Below are 15,487 nucleotides of genomic sequence, written 5' to 3'. Positions count from 1 at the left end.
GAGCACGATGAGCCAAGTAAAAAATGCCAGCTGATTCATGATATCAACAAGTTGAGAAACGCTGCCTGCCTGTCTGTCTCGTCCCGACTCCCGACACGTTCATTACTACGGGACAGCTGGAGATTGAATTTGAATATTGAAACAATGTTGCAAATGTCGGAGAGACAGACATCAAGGTTTATACAAATCTCCGCTGTTGAAAACTGAATGTTAGTGTCAAAGAAATGTGAGATAATGTCTAGATGCTTTTTATAGTAGAGAACAAGTTTATACATTGCTTGGCTGGGCTGGTGAGACCGTAGATTACGCAGTCAGATGGAACAGAGTAAATAAACATTTCAACATCATAGATTTAGCCGTGGAATAGACACCGGCTGGAATGCGGTTTTAACCAATCAGCAATCAACCCACCCATCTGTATAACTTGTTGTAATATGTAATAAATAATTGTAATATTATAGAAGAATGTGTGAAATGCATTTAAAAATATATATATTTTTTTTTAGGAATGGAGGTATGAATCTTACAGGTGGCCAATAAGATTTAGCTGAAAGCCACACCCGTAATAAACCACGCCTCCTGGAAATACTTGAAGGATTATATTCAAAAAGACCATTGAGAGTGAAATAAAAATCAAATTATTGTTAAATTATCCCATGTTTGGGTAATCCTTAACAACCCAACTTGCTGGGTTATTCACACAACCCAACTGGCTGCATCAAAATGAACCCTGTGTGTGTTCTGTCCAATATAAACCCTGTGCTGGGTTACCAAATAACCCCCCCAAATGATTTATTTTTTTGAGTAGGGGCATCTATTCCATAGAACAGGGATATAAGTGGATGATTCTAGCTCAGTGGTGGTGTTTTCTGCTGAGTAATTGTTTAGTCGTGTAAGGGTTCTGGTTGTTTTTGTTGGAAATGCTCTTAATTGTACCCTCAAAGAAAATAATATGGTTCTACTAGAGAATAATTGTCTTGATTAAGCCATGAATAAAAGATCTTATGTGCCCCGTATTAGCTTTTTTTCTTCATTGTTCTCAATTAGCTTCAAATTGTAGAATCAAAGGCATGTTTGTTTCGACCGTTTTGACTCTCTCTCTCTCTCTCTCTTTCTGTCTGTGTGTTATGTTCACATGCCATTTTCGTTAAATTCTGTCCTGACTTCATCCTACCAAATTATTAGGTTCACATCTTCAGTATGTACAGTGCATTCGGAAAGTATTCAGATCCCTTGACTTTTTCCACATTTTGTTAACAGCCTTATTCTCAAATGGTTTAAATAAATGTTTTTCCTCATCAATCTACACACAATACCCCAATAATGACAAAGAGAAAACAGGTTTTTAGAAATGTTTGCAAATGTTTTTTTTTAAGTATTCAAATCTTTCGATATGAGACTTGAAATTGAGCTCAGGTGCATCCTGTGTCCATTTATCATCCTTTGTAGTAGAAACATCTCAATTAAATTGATTGGACATGATTTGGAAAGGCACACACCTGTTTATATAAGGTCCCACAGTTGACAATGCATGTCAGAGCAAAAACCAAGGACAATGCCCCCATTCACAGGGCACGATGTAAACCATATGCCATGGCTGTCTCAGTCACCAGATCTCAACACTTATGGGAGATTCTGGAGCTGCGCCTGAGACAGCGTTTCCTACCAGCAAATGATTACATTTTTCGTGGAAGAATGGTAATTCCAATAGATTCCAGTAGAATCTATGCCAAGGCACATTGAAGCTGTTCTGGCTCGTTGTGGCCCTATAAGACACGTTATATTGGTGTTTCCTTTATTTTGTCAGTTACTGTACCTGTAGTTTGGTCTCAACAGACATTGCTCTAAGGTGAGAACATACAACATATCAGGTTAAAGGCCCAGTTCAGTCAAAAAAATTAATTAGACAAATTTCCACAATATGAGTTGGAATAATACTGTGTGAAAATGATCAATTGTGAAAATTACGATAATGCCCTTTTAGTGTAAGAGCTGTTTGAAAAGACCAGCATGATTTGTTGGGATGGAGTTTTGACTTCACCAAGCGGTAAATTATTTAATAGACCAATAAGAAAGAGAGTTCCAAACCTCTCGGCCAATAACAGCAAATGTTCAGTTTTCCCCTGCCCACTCAGACCACTCCCAGACAGTCCTAAGACAATTCTTGCTTAAGAAATTGCTTAACTATTTGTTTCTTTTTCACAATTTTAATTCAAAACAATCACAGTAAGGTACTTAATTGTTACCCAGAAATGAGTTGTTATCGAAATTTTAAAAAATTCGCAATGGAAAGCAGAAAGCCCCGTTCTCTCCTAATTAGATGTCTAATGAGCTGGTCTGTCCATTTCCTTTCCTGTTACCGTCGTCTCACCCCTACTGGGCCTTGAAGTTTTCTGGCAGCAGCTCCTGCTTTATTGTATTTATTTGTTGCCGTCGTGTCACAAACCCAGGTAGTTAGGGATGCTTGTGGATCAATTAAGGTTGACTCACGGTAACTGACAGTCACAGGCAGGAGAATAGGCTCTTTAGACGCTAAGTAGCTTGTGAGCGATCACCCCCCCTGCATCCCAAATGGCACCCTATTCCCTACGCAGGGCCCATAGGTTTCCTGTCAAAACTAGCTCACCGCATAGGGGATAGGGTGCCACCGCCTTCTTCTCCCTCCCAAGTTTTACGAGGACAACATGTCCTACCTCAGCAGCGTCCACAATAATCAGGATAGCGACAAGGCTTCCAACTTCAAAGCTGCGTTCAATAATCGTGATGTTGTGTTTCCGGGTTTGTGTGCCTGCGTACAATGTGCGCTAACGTTCATGTGGTACCGTTTGTTGCGTCATAACTTTACACGGCCTCTCTCACATATAGGCTCTCTGTTGGATAGGCAGCGGGTATGAAAAGCACATTGCATGCCTATATGCAAGGGAGGGGGGGACAGAAATGCACAGCACTACGCTAGAGATGGAGACGGTAAGATAACCAACCCGAATAAGCGTCATTTATTAAAGATGCCCTGACCTCTTTGTTTTTTAAGGGCAACACACTGAGCGAATCGTGATCATTCACACAGAACCTAATGAGATATTTCTCATTGCAATCAAAACAACAGCAGCTTAAGTGGCAATTACGCCTGGACTAGAGGTCAGCGCTGTAGCCTGCAGCACATCTACCAGTGTCAGCGTGGGTTCGAACCCGCTGCCTTCGTCACACACTCTTCTCCCATTTCTTCTCTGTCCAATAAAAACATTTGTGGGAATTCACACTCCATAAAAAACTGAATACATAACATTGGCATTTATGTGTGCAAGATATGACCTTGTAATCATTACGCTGTCCATATGCGTTTACATTGTCCCCCCCCCCCCCCCCCCTTAATCGCAATGTAATGATGACCTCTTGTTTTTGCTCTTTTTTTCAGGTGACGTTCATGAATCCAAAAACTGACCCATAAGTGAGCTGAGGGTGTTGGGGTTGAAGTCTCTCTACTGCGGTAAGTGTTGAAGGCTATTCTAACTTCTACTGTGGAAGACATCATTTTTAAGAGAGAGTTCCCTTTTTTGAAGTTAAGCTTATTCTGGACGTTGCTAAATAATCTGCTAATTCATTTTTTTAACGGTTTGGAGGAAATCGACAAGGCCAAAGGGAAGTAGAAAATAAGTAGAACATTTAAAAAAGTGAACTTTCACTTTTAAATCTTGGAATTCTTAGTGCATATGTTGTGCTATAAAGAAATGTGGTGGTCTTGTAGAACTGGTAATGTCAGTGGCGTGCACACCTTTTCAGGTCTGCGCTTTAGGTGAACAAACTGTACCTAAAATCAAAAGAAGGGGAACATCGTGCTGTCTCAGAAGTGTGGTTGGTGTATAAAACCTGTAAACTCAGATAAGCAAAAAGGTGTGATTGGTCCGCACTCAAAAAGGTGTGATGGGTCTGCACTCAAAAAGGTGTGATTGGTCCGGTCCGCACTCAAAAAGGTGTGATGGGTCTGCACTCAAAAAGGTGTGATGGGTCCGGTCCGCACTCAAAAAGGTGTGATTGGTCCGCACTCAAAAAGGTGTGATGGGTCTGCACTCAAAAAGGTGTGATTGGTCCGCACTCAAAAAGGTGTGATGGGTCCGCACTCAAAAAGGTGTGATGGGGTATCAGGTGTGAGCCTTTCATGAATCAATTGCCTTAGGTGTCTGTTCACTTGGATATATTGTATCAATTGATGAGTGCTTACCACACAGGACATCAGGCTAGGTCATTCATAAATATGTGGGGCTAACTCATAAATGATATTCAAAATATGGTATGGACCGTGTTCTTGTGCAAGAGTCTACATTTTTCTTAGAGGAAGGAGGTGAAATCTAGTTATTTGTTTAAACTGTGTTGGGATACGGAATTAGATGTATATATCCACAGCAAATTGGCCAGTGTGACCTAGTGTTCATTTTGATATTGGTGTTAATAACCAGGGCAGGTTGAATGCAGGTTGCGGGTGAATACAAATTCCAACTGTTGGCTGTGCCAACTCTGGCTGGATTCCAATAGGAGTTACACATACATTTTCAAGCTAACATAATGTGACCATGAGTTTTTTAAAGTTTTTTTTTTACCCTAAATACTTGTGTTGTGTTTAATGACAGCGTATTTGCTTAGAATCTCACTTGGTGAAGGCCACAAGACAAACCAAGTCTCTGTCACCTAACAAATACAGTCATGGTTGGTAACTCAGCAGAAAGGCAAAAACTAATACAGCTTCACATTAAGCAGTGTGTTAATCTAACACAGAAAAGTGTGGACCCATATGGACAGGTGTTTAAATTACACACTGTGTCCCCATGGCTTCTCTTTGGAGTCATTTGTTGTTGTAATCACCTCTGTGATTGGTGGAGGAACTTTCTAGATCCTGACTCAACATAATTCATTATTAGAGTGATTTTGTTCTATGAAGTGTCTCGCAACTGGCGAGGTGACATCTTGACATCTGATAGGGGATTTATGTTCTCCAAGGCGTACTTTCAAGGCATGGGATGTTTTTTCCACTATAAATCTTATTGCAAGAAACACAGTAACACATACATAACTCCTCTAGTAATGCAAGTTCGACATTTATTTAACTGTTCCTAGAAGTCTGAGGGCATACAACGCTAGTACATTTTGTTATGGTGCTTACATGAGGTTCGTGATCTACATGGGGAAACATCCTTTTATGAATGTTAGGTTTGGGCGATATACAGTTTATACCATATACCGCGGTATTTCGAAATACCAACGGTGTGAATTTCAATACCCTCACTGGGGGGTGCGTGCTGCGCCTCTGCTTGTAGTAAGTTAAGTGTAACTATAATACATCTAAGATGTGTCAAAAAAATGATATCTTTGCTAGATATCTTTGCTAGCTAAGTAGCTAGATGGCAAGATCAAACTTCTTGGTTACTGCAGAGACATTCAATCCCCCCCCTGGATCAAGAGCCCTGTTATCTAAATTGTTTTGTGTAATTGTTCAATTTGAATTCACGTATAACCATGGTCACACTCTCAACACTCAGAGGCAGTAGGGATGACCAGGGATGTTGGCCAGTGTCTTGATAAGTGTGTGAATTGTATTTTCCTGTCCTGCTAAGCATTCAAAATCTAACTAGTACTTTTGGGTGTCAGGGAATGTGTATGGAGTAAAAATGCTCTCTTTTTTTGTAGTGAAGTAAAAATATAAATGGTAAAGTACAGATACCCCAAAAAACGACTTCATGTATTTTTATTTAAGCGCTTTACACCACTGGTAAATACAGGTGAATTCTGGAAGGCAGAATGTATGGAGGAGTCTAATGATAGTATATTCCAGTGCTTATTGACAATAGATGTGATGCTAGTATAGCTATTATTGAAAGTAAGTACAGTCCATTCCTAAAGTGTTCAGACCCCTCAACTTTTTCCACATTTTGTTACGTTACAGCCTTATTCTAAAATGTATTTAAAAAATGTTTCTCATCAATCTACATACAGTACCTCATAATGACAAAGTGAAAACAGTGTTTTATACAAATGTATTCAAAATAAAAACAAATACCTTATTTACATAAGTATTCAGATCCTTTGCTATGAGACTCAAAATTGAGCTCAGGTGCGTCCTGTTTCCATTGATCATCCTTGAAATGTTTCTTCAACTTGATTGGAGTCCACCTGTGGTAACTTCAATTGATTGGACATGATTTGGAAAGGCACACACCTGTCTATATAAGGTCCCACAGTTGACAGTGCATGTCAGAGCAAAAACCAAGCCATGTGGTCGAAGGAATTGTCCGTAGAGCTCCGAGACAGGATCTGGAGAAGGGTACCAAAACAATTATGCAGCATTGAAGGTCCCCAAGAACACAGTGGCCTCCATTATTCTTAAATGGAAACCACCATGACTCTTCCTAGAGTTGGCTGCCCGGCCAAACTGAACAATCGGGGGAGAAGGGCCTTGGTCAGGGAGGTGACCAATAACCCGATGGTCACTCTGACAGAGCTCCTGAGTTCCTCTGTAGAGTTGGGAGAATCTTCCAGAAGGACAACCATCTCTGCAGCACTCCACCAATCAGGTCTTTATGGTAAAGTGGCCAGACGGAAGCCACTCCTCAGTAAAAGGCACATGACAGCCCGCTTGGAGTTTGCCAAAAGGAACCTAAAGGACTCTCAGCCATGAGAAACAAGATTCTCTGGTCTGATGAAACTAAGATTGAACTATTTGGCCTGAATGCCAAGCGTCACGTCTGGAGGAAACCTGCCACCATCTCTACGGTGACGCATAGTGGTGGCAGCATCATGCTGTGGGGATGTTTTTCAGCGACAGGGACTGGGAGAATAGTCAGGATCGAAGGAAAGATGAACGGAGCAAAGTACAGAGAGATCGTTGATGAAAACCTGCTCCAGAGAACTCAGGACCTCAGACTGGGGCGAAGGTTCACCTTCCAACAGGACAACGACCCTAAGCACACAGCCAAGACAATGCAGGAGTGGCTTCGGGACAAGTGTCTGAATGTTCTTGAGTGGCCCAGCCAGAGCCCGGACTTGAATCCAATTGAACATCTCTGGAGAGACCTGAAAATAGCTGTGCAGCAACGCTCCCTATAATACATTTAAAAAAATCAGTTTTAGACTAAGGCTGTAACGTAACAAAATGTGGAAGAAGTCAAGGGGTCCTTCTGTTTTGGTTAGTATTTATTAAGTAAATAATAAAGGAGAGAATTTGATTATTTATCATATTCTTCCTCTGTGATTGGCTAGTCACTCTTGATGTTTCATTGCTATACACAAATATTCCTCATGATGGAGGTATAGAGGCTCTCATATTCTTCCTCTCCAACCGGGAAAGCGATGTGCCTGTAAATTATATAATTGAGCTTACGCAACTAGTGCTTACTAAAAACTATTTTAGTAATATTACCACCTACAGACCTTTGGAACAGCGATGGGAACCCCATTAGCTCTAACTACACACATTTCCTAATGGGGAAATTCTATTTGGATTTCATTTATGAAAATAATCCTTACAAAGATTATGTGAAATATTCAACCCGCTACATAGACAATTGAATAATGATCTGGAGGGGTTCTGAAATTTAAAAAATAAATGTTAACTACATTAACTCTAGAATACAATCAAATAAAATACTATACTAACAGCTGATGGATACAAGGCAGCCAACTTCATCGACTGCGTCGCATCTGACACAGAGGAAGAATATGATAGACCATCAAATTCTCTCATTGAGCGTTTCCACTCGAGACGATACCCCGGTACCTGGCTTGATAAAGATTTTTTTTTTACGAATTAAAAGCTTGAACAGAAGCCATCGATTACTCCACGAAGCCCAACAAAAACTTACTTTCAATGATAGCTACAATATCATCAAGTCTATTGTGAAAAAGCGCTTGCATATACTATCATCAGACTGGTCTTGAAATGATGCCTTCCGGAATCCATCTTTATTTACCTAGAAACGATCAAGATATCTATCAAACATATTGTTCAAATCAGATGTGGTTGTAACTTGTATGCAGGTAAACCAGAGAAGCAACATCCCTGATTGGCAGATGAGTGACAACCCTGATTAGAAGCACCTGCTGCTAATCGATTGCTCACCTGTGTTCCCTTACCAATGCTGTTTTCAATGAAAAAGAGTTGTACCTACAACACTGAATGAGACTGCAAAGCTGAAACGTCTTCTGTGCGCTATCCCTGATGCAGTGAAAATAATAATAATAATAATAATATGAAAATGAAGTAAGCTTTATGCGACATCTTTTTGAGTGTCGGCCGGATCATGCCTTTTTTGCTTATCTGAACAAACTGTACCTGACTTTTTGGGTGTCAGTTAGTTTGCCTTCATCGTTCACATACAGGGTTCCTTTGACAGCTTCCCTCATGCGGCTGTAGACCACTACTCTGGTCAGTGTGTTTCTCTGTATTCACTCAATAGGAGCATTCAGTATGATGTAGAAAGGCCTCTTTTTAAAGACACACAGGCAGGCAGCACCCCAGGAGCCTTTTAGCGCTATGTTACAGTATGCCCTTTAATGGACTTTATCTCTGTTTGCAATAAAGAGTCAAATGTCGTTGTAGTTAACACTAGCCCAAATTAAGACCGGCAATACTGAAGTCATATAGATTTTAAATGGTTTTACCAGGGGGACAGGAGAAACATATGAAATGTGAAGATGGGAAAAGTTAAAGAAAAGTGCCAAATGGTTCATCGCACTTTTAAAGTAATTATAGTTGTTATAATAGTTGTCTTCATGTCAGAGGGGGAGGGAGTTTATAGTATACAGTAGGTCATCAGGTACCTGATCCCCATTGGCCCACAACTTGGGCAGGCATTACTGATTTACTGTTTGGTGATGGGCTAATACATGTCTACTTTGTTGGCTAGGGCAGGGAGCTCCATTTCAAAGGCTTTGTTGTTAACGAGGTGTGCACTTCATGTTGTACCCCTAGCCATACTACTTAACTCAATTGTTGAAATCACTTGAGTAACGTTAAAGTCAACTCTATTTCTTTAAATTTGGCTGAGAGGCCTTTGAGATTGTCTACACCTGGAGAAAGTCTTGAAGGGCCGTTATGAATGACAGTTAAAGGAATAGTACACTCTAAAATCAAAGTTTGTCAGATGTTTTCAAACCTCCATCGTAGTCTAATGTCAAGATGAGTTCCCATCCAAGCTCATTGGTTAATGAGATGCAGCTTCAACCAAAATGAACGGAAAACATAAGCGCTGCAAATCTGAAGAAAAAAAACAGGGTGCTTATCTCTTCCATTCATTTTGGATTTTGCCACATTTGGAAATGCACAGGCCCAGGATGGTTGTCTGAAAGAACCATTAACCGATACAGACCTATCCTAGATCTCACTGTCTCCACATTTGATGTTGTTTGAAGTACAGAGCCGAGGCATGGCGGAAACAAGACCACTTCAGTTTTAAATGCATAAATCGTCTCCAAATCCTAATTTTGATCAGGTTTAGCGGGAAACTTGAAATTAAATTATTCTCTTTTTAAGGCCACTTGCCTTTCCAATTGAATTACACGGCGGAAAGAGGACAAAAATGAACGCTCATAACACAATTACAATGTATGAATCCTGTCATGACAGACATCAGTTCACGGTTTCTTCCTGACCGACCAGCTTGATTCAGTCTTATGTAGCTAAATTTGAAAGTGTGTTTTTTACAGTGGCTAAAATTAGAGACTCCGAGCTAGAAAATGGAATATCATACACTGCAGTTGAGGAACAACGAGAAAGTAATTCTACTTTGAAAGTTGATAAATTTGTAACTCCACTTTTGAGAAAATGGCCTGTGAATGTTTTGGTGCACCTCCTGGAGAGCTCTTCTTTGTCTACACCCATTCAGCATCGTTCACACCCTCTTAAGCCGTAGCCCCACCCACCTCTTTAAGGATTCACAGTGTAGGAAACAACCAACGTTTTCAAGACTAAAAGTGGTGAAAGTAGTAGAAAAAAAGTAATTGTAAAAATAAACTTTATCTAGTCCTTGGCCTATATCCTGATCTGACTTTGGTGCAGGTCATGTTTGTGTTTCACATTACCCACTCTGGTAAGTAAACACGCACTATATCAAATAAAATCTTAAATTACAGAAGGTGTAAACAGTACAGTGAAATGGTTACTTGCATAGTGAAGTCTTTTGTTTAGACCTTTGGCTAGCTAGCTAAACAATTAACCATAATCCCCAACTCTAATGCTGCGTTCAAAACAATTGGGAATTTGGGAATGAAACAAACTCTGACTGGGAAAAATGTATTTGAACTTGTATACGTGTATTCAACTTGGAATTCCACGAGGCTTGTCGTCCACTAGAGTTCCTACACAGATCATACACGTAACGTTAGCTAGCGAGCCAGCCGGCTAACATTAGCTAGCTACCTAACAGTACGCTTTAACTTGAAATGAAAACGACTTTCTGACAAAATTAGAAACGTGTAATATCTGAAAATGTAGCTAGACTCTTACCCATATACATGGTTGAATGCTTCTCCCGCTGTCATGGGTGCCATGGTTGCCATGGTTGCCCTTAGTTTGAAGATGTAATCTGGAGACAGTACTTTATACAACAGCCTTCATTCTGTGTTCTCTTTTTGGACTCTACACATTTGGCAATCATCTCTCTGCTTCCACTGGGCATTCCACTGATTTCAAAACTTGGTCAACTTCATCCGTGATGACACCATTTCTGTTTTAAACTAAATCAGGGATTTCCTCATTGTCTGATTCCTTTTCAGAGTCAGAGAGAGTCAGCATGGCACGATCACTCTCTAGAAAGTAGTCCATCGCAACATTTTCCCACTGAGCTTTGTCTGTAGCACTATTAACTTCAGGGCAACAATGTCGAGAGCAGTAGCAAAACTTGTTAGGTTCTTCGTGATATCTTTAAAAAACAGCCATAGACAGGATTATCCACACATACACATGCAGTTCATATTGTAGACAGAAGCATGCTACATGGCAGACCAATCCGAACTCATCTCTTGGCACGTCCAGCCCATCCATGATCTCTACCAGAGATAAACCAACCAGAGATAAACCAACATTTTTTTTTGCATTTACAGATGGAGTACAAATTCGGGTTATGTAATCATAGAATGGCGCCCCACCATAAGTAATAACTTGCCATTACGTTGTCCCACGGAAGCTTTTAAATCACAATGAATAGGATAACATGGACATCCTACTCTGAGAAGGTTGGTACATATACGGCCTCCTTTCTTGCAAAGTCAGATCATGCTCCTGTGTCCCTACTCCATGGGTCTTAGCAATGCACTGGTTACAGGTATGAAATGCCCTTTAGTCCATCCTTATTAAATAGAACCTTTTTTTCCACTAATGCCATTGTCGTCATCATCGTCTTAATCGTCATCCCCATTTGTGTTATTTGTGCATTCATGGCAAATCAGAGTTCATTTAATCTTGACAGCAATTCATCTGTTTTATAGGAAGGACATAAGGAAACTCCTTACAACTGTTTGTTTGGCAATTTGTCTGTCTTGAAAGAACTGTATCCCTCCTGGGCTGCATCCCAAATTGGACCCTATTCCCTACATACTGCACTACTTTTGACCAGAGCCCAATGGGCCAGGTCAAAAGTAGTGTGCCATATAGGGAATAGAGTGCCATTTAGGGTGCGACCATAGTGTTCTTTCAAGACAGACAAATGGCCGAACAGTTGTAACTAACTATTATTGCTATCCCCATTGCTATTCCCCATTCCCTATATAGTGCACTACTTTTGACCTCACCTGAGCCCTATGGGCCATAGTCAAAAGTAGCGCATTCTATAGGGAATAGGGTACCACTTGGGACACATCCTATATCCCTCCTGGTTTCTCAGTTGTTAATAATGACAGTCATTTCAACAGAGTCAGAGAGAACTGACCTGGCAAGTCAGCGCCCTTTTGGATGGATTTGTGGTAAGCTAATGAGCTAACAAGTTAATGAGGCCTCTGAGTTTGCTGGCTTGGCTTGCTCTAGGGTGAAGTTTCCCCTGGGTACAGATCTAGGATTAGCTTCCCCTCCCCCGATCTTAGCCATTAGTGGGGGGAAAACTCAAAAATGGCCCAAGATCAGCTTCTAAAGACGCCTTCACCATACTCTCCGGTGGGGCACCCTTAAAACCGAACTATCCGAACTAACCGTACTGTGTTCTACTGAGTGCCCTCTGCATCCTTCTACTTTGTCTTTCCATTTTGTTAAAGGGAAGGGAACACTGCTGCGACTTCGCTATCCAACCGAGGGGCGTCAATTGAGTTGCCGACTGAATGAAGAGACATTTCAGCAACTCTTGGTGCACAGTAGAAGTTGATGAAAGTGCTTATTTTATTGTTCAACAGCGCATTTGGGTCATTAGCCTTCATCAGGATTTTTTTAATTGGTATTTTGTCAAATGCAAACTTGGTAACAAGACTCGACAAGTCTTCCGCAATGCTGGTCAGGGTGGAAGTTCAGTTCAGTTATCATTTTGCATCGGTTTGACTTGGAGGTTATGTTATAGGCTCTTTTTAAGTAGAGGCCACACAAATAAAAACATATTTAAATTGAAATGCCTTGCAAGTCTGTGGTGATGAGGGACCCATTTAGCCGGCAGTGCGAATGAGTATCAGATGTCTGCGCTCGCTCAAGAGGGAGTGTGTGTGTGCGAGACCGTGTTACTATCCCGCCCGAGGTCCATATGGTTCAGTTTTGAATGCGCACATTGGTTGCAGATGGAGAGGCTATAGGTTGGGCCCGGGATGTGGTTCCTAACTTAGGCTGGATCAGCAAGCGGCTCAGAGCCAGTGAGAGAATCCACCAGCCTCATCCCACAGCCTCTTCACAAAACCACCAGCTCTATCCCTCTTTCACTTATATTACCATTGAAATTAGGCCTGTTCTAAATATTATCTCCTTCTATTTTATCCCTCCGTTTATGAAGGACTGGAGAGAAGAAAGGAGCCACGCGGCTTAGTCACTTTTTCCCCCTCTCGTCCTCCAAACCACAAGCGACGGCAGCTTCCCCTAGATTAGTACTTTTGTCTGTTCAAAAACCACTGTGGCTTTAGGGCGATCCTCCTTCCATGAGGTCATGCAGTGAGAGATGGGGTGATAGAGGGAGAGATATATAACAAAAAGGAGGTGGAGGGTGAGAGTATGACTGGAGCGGAGAGTTGGAGAACGGAGTAAGGACGTACTGCTTACTGTACCAAGAGTGTTCGTGGCACAAAGTATGTTGTTGTGCTCACTGCCATGCCAATGGATAGGAGCAAATTGTCATCATCGTCTTTATCGTCAACACCATTGTCATCACCATTGTCATCATCGTCTTAATCGTCATCACCATTGTCATCCCCATCGTCTTAATTGTCATCACTATTGTCATCATCGTCGTCTTTATCGTCATCACCATTGTCATCATTATCTTCTTAATCGTCATCACCAGTGTCATCATCATCTTCATCATCTTCATTATCATCATTCCTATCCTCAGTGATGACTGACATCCTTCGAACATCCTTCCTTGCCTCGCCCCTCTCTCATCCTCTCAGATGTCTTCAGATGCACAGTGATATACGTCACAGTACACATAACTCCCCAAGTTGCCGACAGACTCTCGCCATACTGAAGTGGAGGCATTTAATCTGTGTCCCTCTTCTTCAGAATACACTATGTACATTATGTGATCTGTACCAAGGCAGTGCCAAAACGCCAAGGCAGGAGATTGTATTTGTTTTGGTGAAATGCTCTTTCCATTCGGTTAGCGCAGGTTTCACCTACCATTGCATGACGGTTCTGTTGATGTCAGAGAGCCTAGATGTTGCTTTGGGGGCCTTTGCGCCCTGTCTGTTCAATTAAACTAGGGAGGACTGTGTGTGTGTGTGTGTGTGTGTGTGTGTGTGTGTGTGTGTGTGTGTGTGTGTGTGTGTGTGTGTGTGTGTGTGTGTGTGTGTGTGTGTGTGTGTGTGTGTGTGTGTGTGTGTGTAACTAAGAGTGATCTAATTCATTTATTCTCCTACTGGATCAGAGTAGATTAAGAACAGGAAGGTTGACCATGCAAATAGGCTCTCTTTCTCGTCTTTTACCCCTCTCTTCTTCACTATGGAGTTTCCACCAACTAAATATAGACCTAAGAACTTGAACTTAACCCCCGTAATCGGTAAGTAATCTTATAGGCTCAAAGTTCACCTGACCTGCGGACTAATATGGTCTTAACATTAGAACCGCCTGGCCTTTGAGCCCATAAGTACCCGCTACAGAATGTTGAGAACGTTTCCGGGCGTCTCCTTTAGCATACTGCATCAGTTGCATATCAACCAGCAAGGTACGCAAACATAAGCACCAACGCATGATAAATAGTGCATCAACATGGGAATATATCCATGTAAAAATATAACAATAGTTGCTTAGATATACTTGACTCTATGTTTTGTATAATTCTACAAATTCCGAGTGAAAAACGTACGCCTAAAGACAATTTTGTACACTTTCAGTCTATGACGCACCAACATTGTAGCAGTCTATTAAATTTCATATATGCTATCAGAAGAATAATAATTTGGTTGTTTTTGTAAAGGTCTTAGGTAACATTTAAAATACAAAAAAAACTATTCCAAAAGAACTTAATAGCATTTTCATTAGTTTATGTTACTCTGTGCTGTAAATAATAACTAAAAACCACTCATTCAAGTCCATCACAAAGAAGTCTTTTATCAATTTGTTTTGGCAGGTCTAAAGAAACATTGTGGAAAATACAGTACCAGTCAAAGGTTTAGACACACCTACTCGTTGTTGAACAATAGTGAATACATCAAAACTATGAAATAACACATATGGAATCATGTAGTAACCAAAAAAAGGTTTAAAAAAAATCGAAATATATTTAGATTCTTCAAAGTAGCCACTTTGTGCAAAGCTGTCATCAAGGCAGTCTTGGCATTCACTGCTTCATGAGGAAGGCTTTCCCAACAGTCTTGAAGGAGTTCCCACATATGCTGAGCACTTGTTGGCTGATTTTCCTTCACTCTGCGGTCCAACTCATCCCAAGCAATCTCAATTGGGTTGAGGTCGGGTGATTGTGAAGGCCAGGTCATCTGGTCATCAGCAGCACTCCATCACTCTACTTCTTGGTCAAATTGTCATTACACAGCCTGGAAGTGTGTTTTGGGTCATTGTTGAAAAACAAATGATAGTCTCACTAAGCGCAAACCAGATGGGATGGCGTATTGCTGCAGAATGCTGTGGTAACCATGCTGGTTAAGTTGAATTCTAAATAAATCACTGACAGTGTCACCGGCCAAAGCACCCCACACAATCACACTTCCTCCTCCATGCTTCACGGTGGGAACCACACACTTCGGAGGTCATCCGTTCACCTACTCTGCGTCTCACAAAGACATGGTGGTTGGAACCAAAAATCTCAAATTTGGACTAATCAGACCAAAGGACAGATTTCCACTGGTCTAATATCCATTGCTCGTG

The 15,487-nt window shown here is 41.1% G+C and overlaps 1 protein-coding gene across 3 annotated transcripts in view; it reads left to right on the top strand.

Annotated features, from left to right (window-relative positions):
* The window catches only part of LOC115134510 (transcription factor SOX-6-like), a 174,054-nt gene that overhangs the window by 31,924 nt on the left and 126,643 nt on the right, over nt 1-15,487 (top strand). For all 3 annotated transcript variants that reach the window (XM_029668558.2, XM_029668559.2, XM_029668556.2), the window contains exon 2: nt 3,416-3,487. The gene's annotated coding sequence lies outside the window, so the exon portion shown is untranslated. The remainder of the gene's footprint in view (nt 1-3,415; nt 3,488-15,487) is intronic.

This window comes from Oncorhynchus nerka, linkage group LG9a (assembly GCF_034236695.1).
Source record: "Oncorhynchus nerka isolate Pitt River linkage group LG9a, Oner_Uvic_2.0, whole genome shotgun sequence".
Lineage (NCBI taxonomy): Eukaryota > Metazoa > Chordata > Actinopteri > Salmoniformes > Salmonidae > Oncorhynchus > Oncorhynchus nerka.
This window is presented reverse-complemented; position numbering and strand designations above follow the sequence as displayed.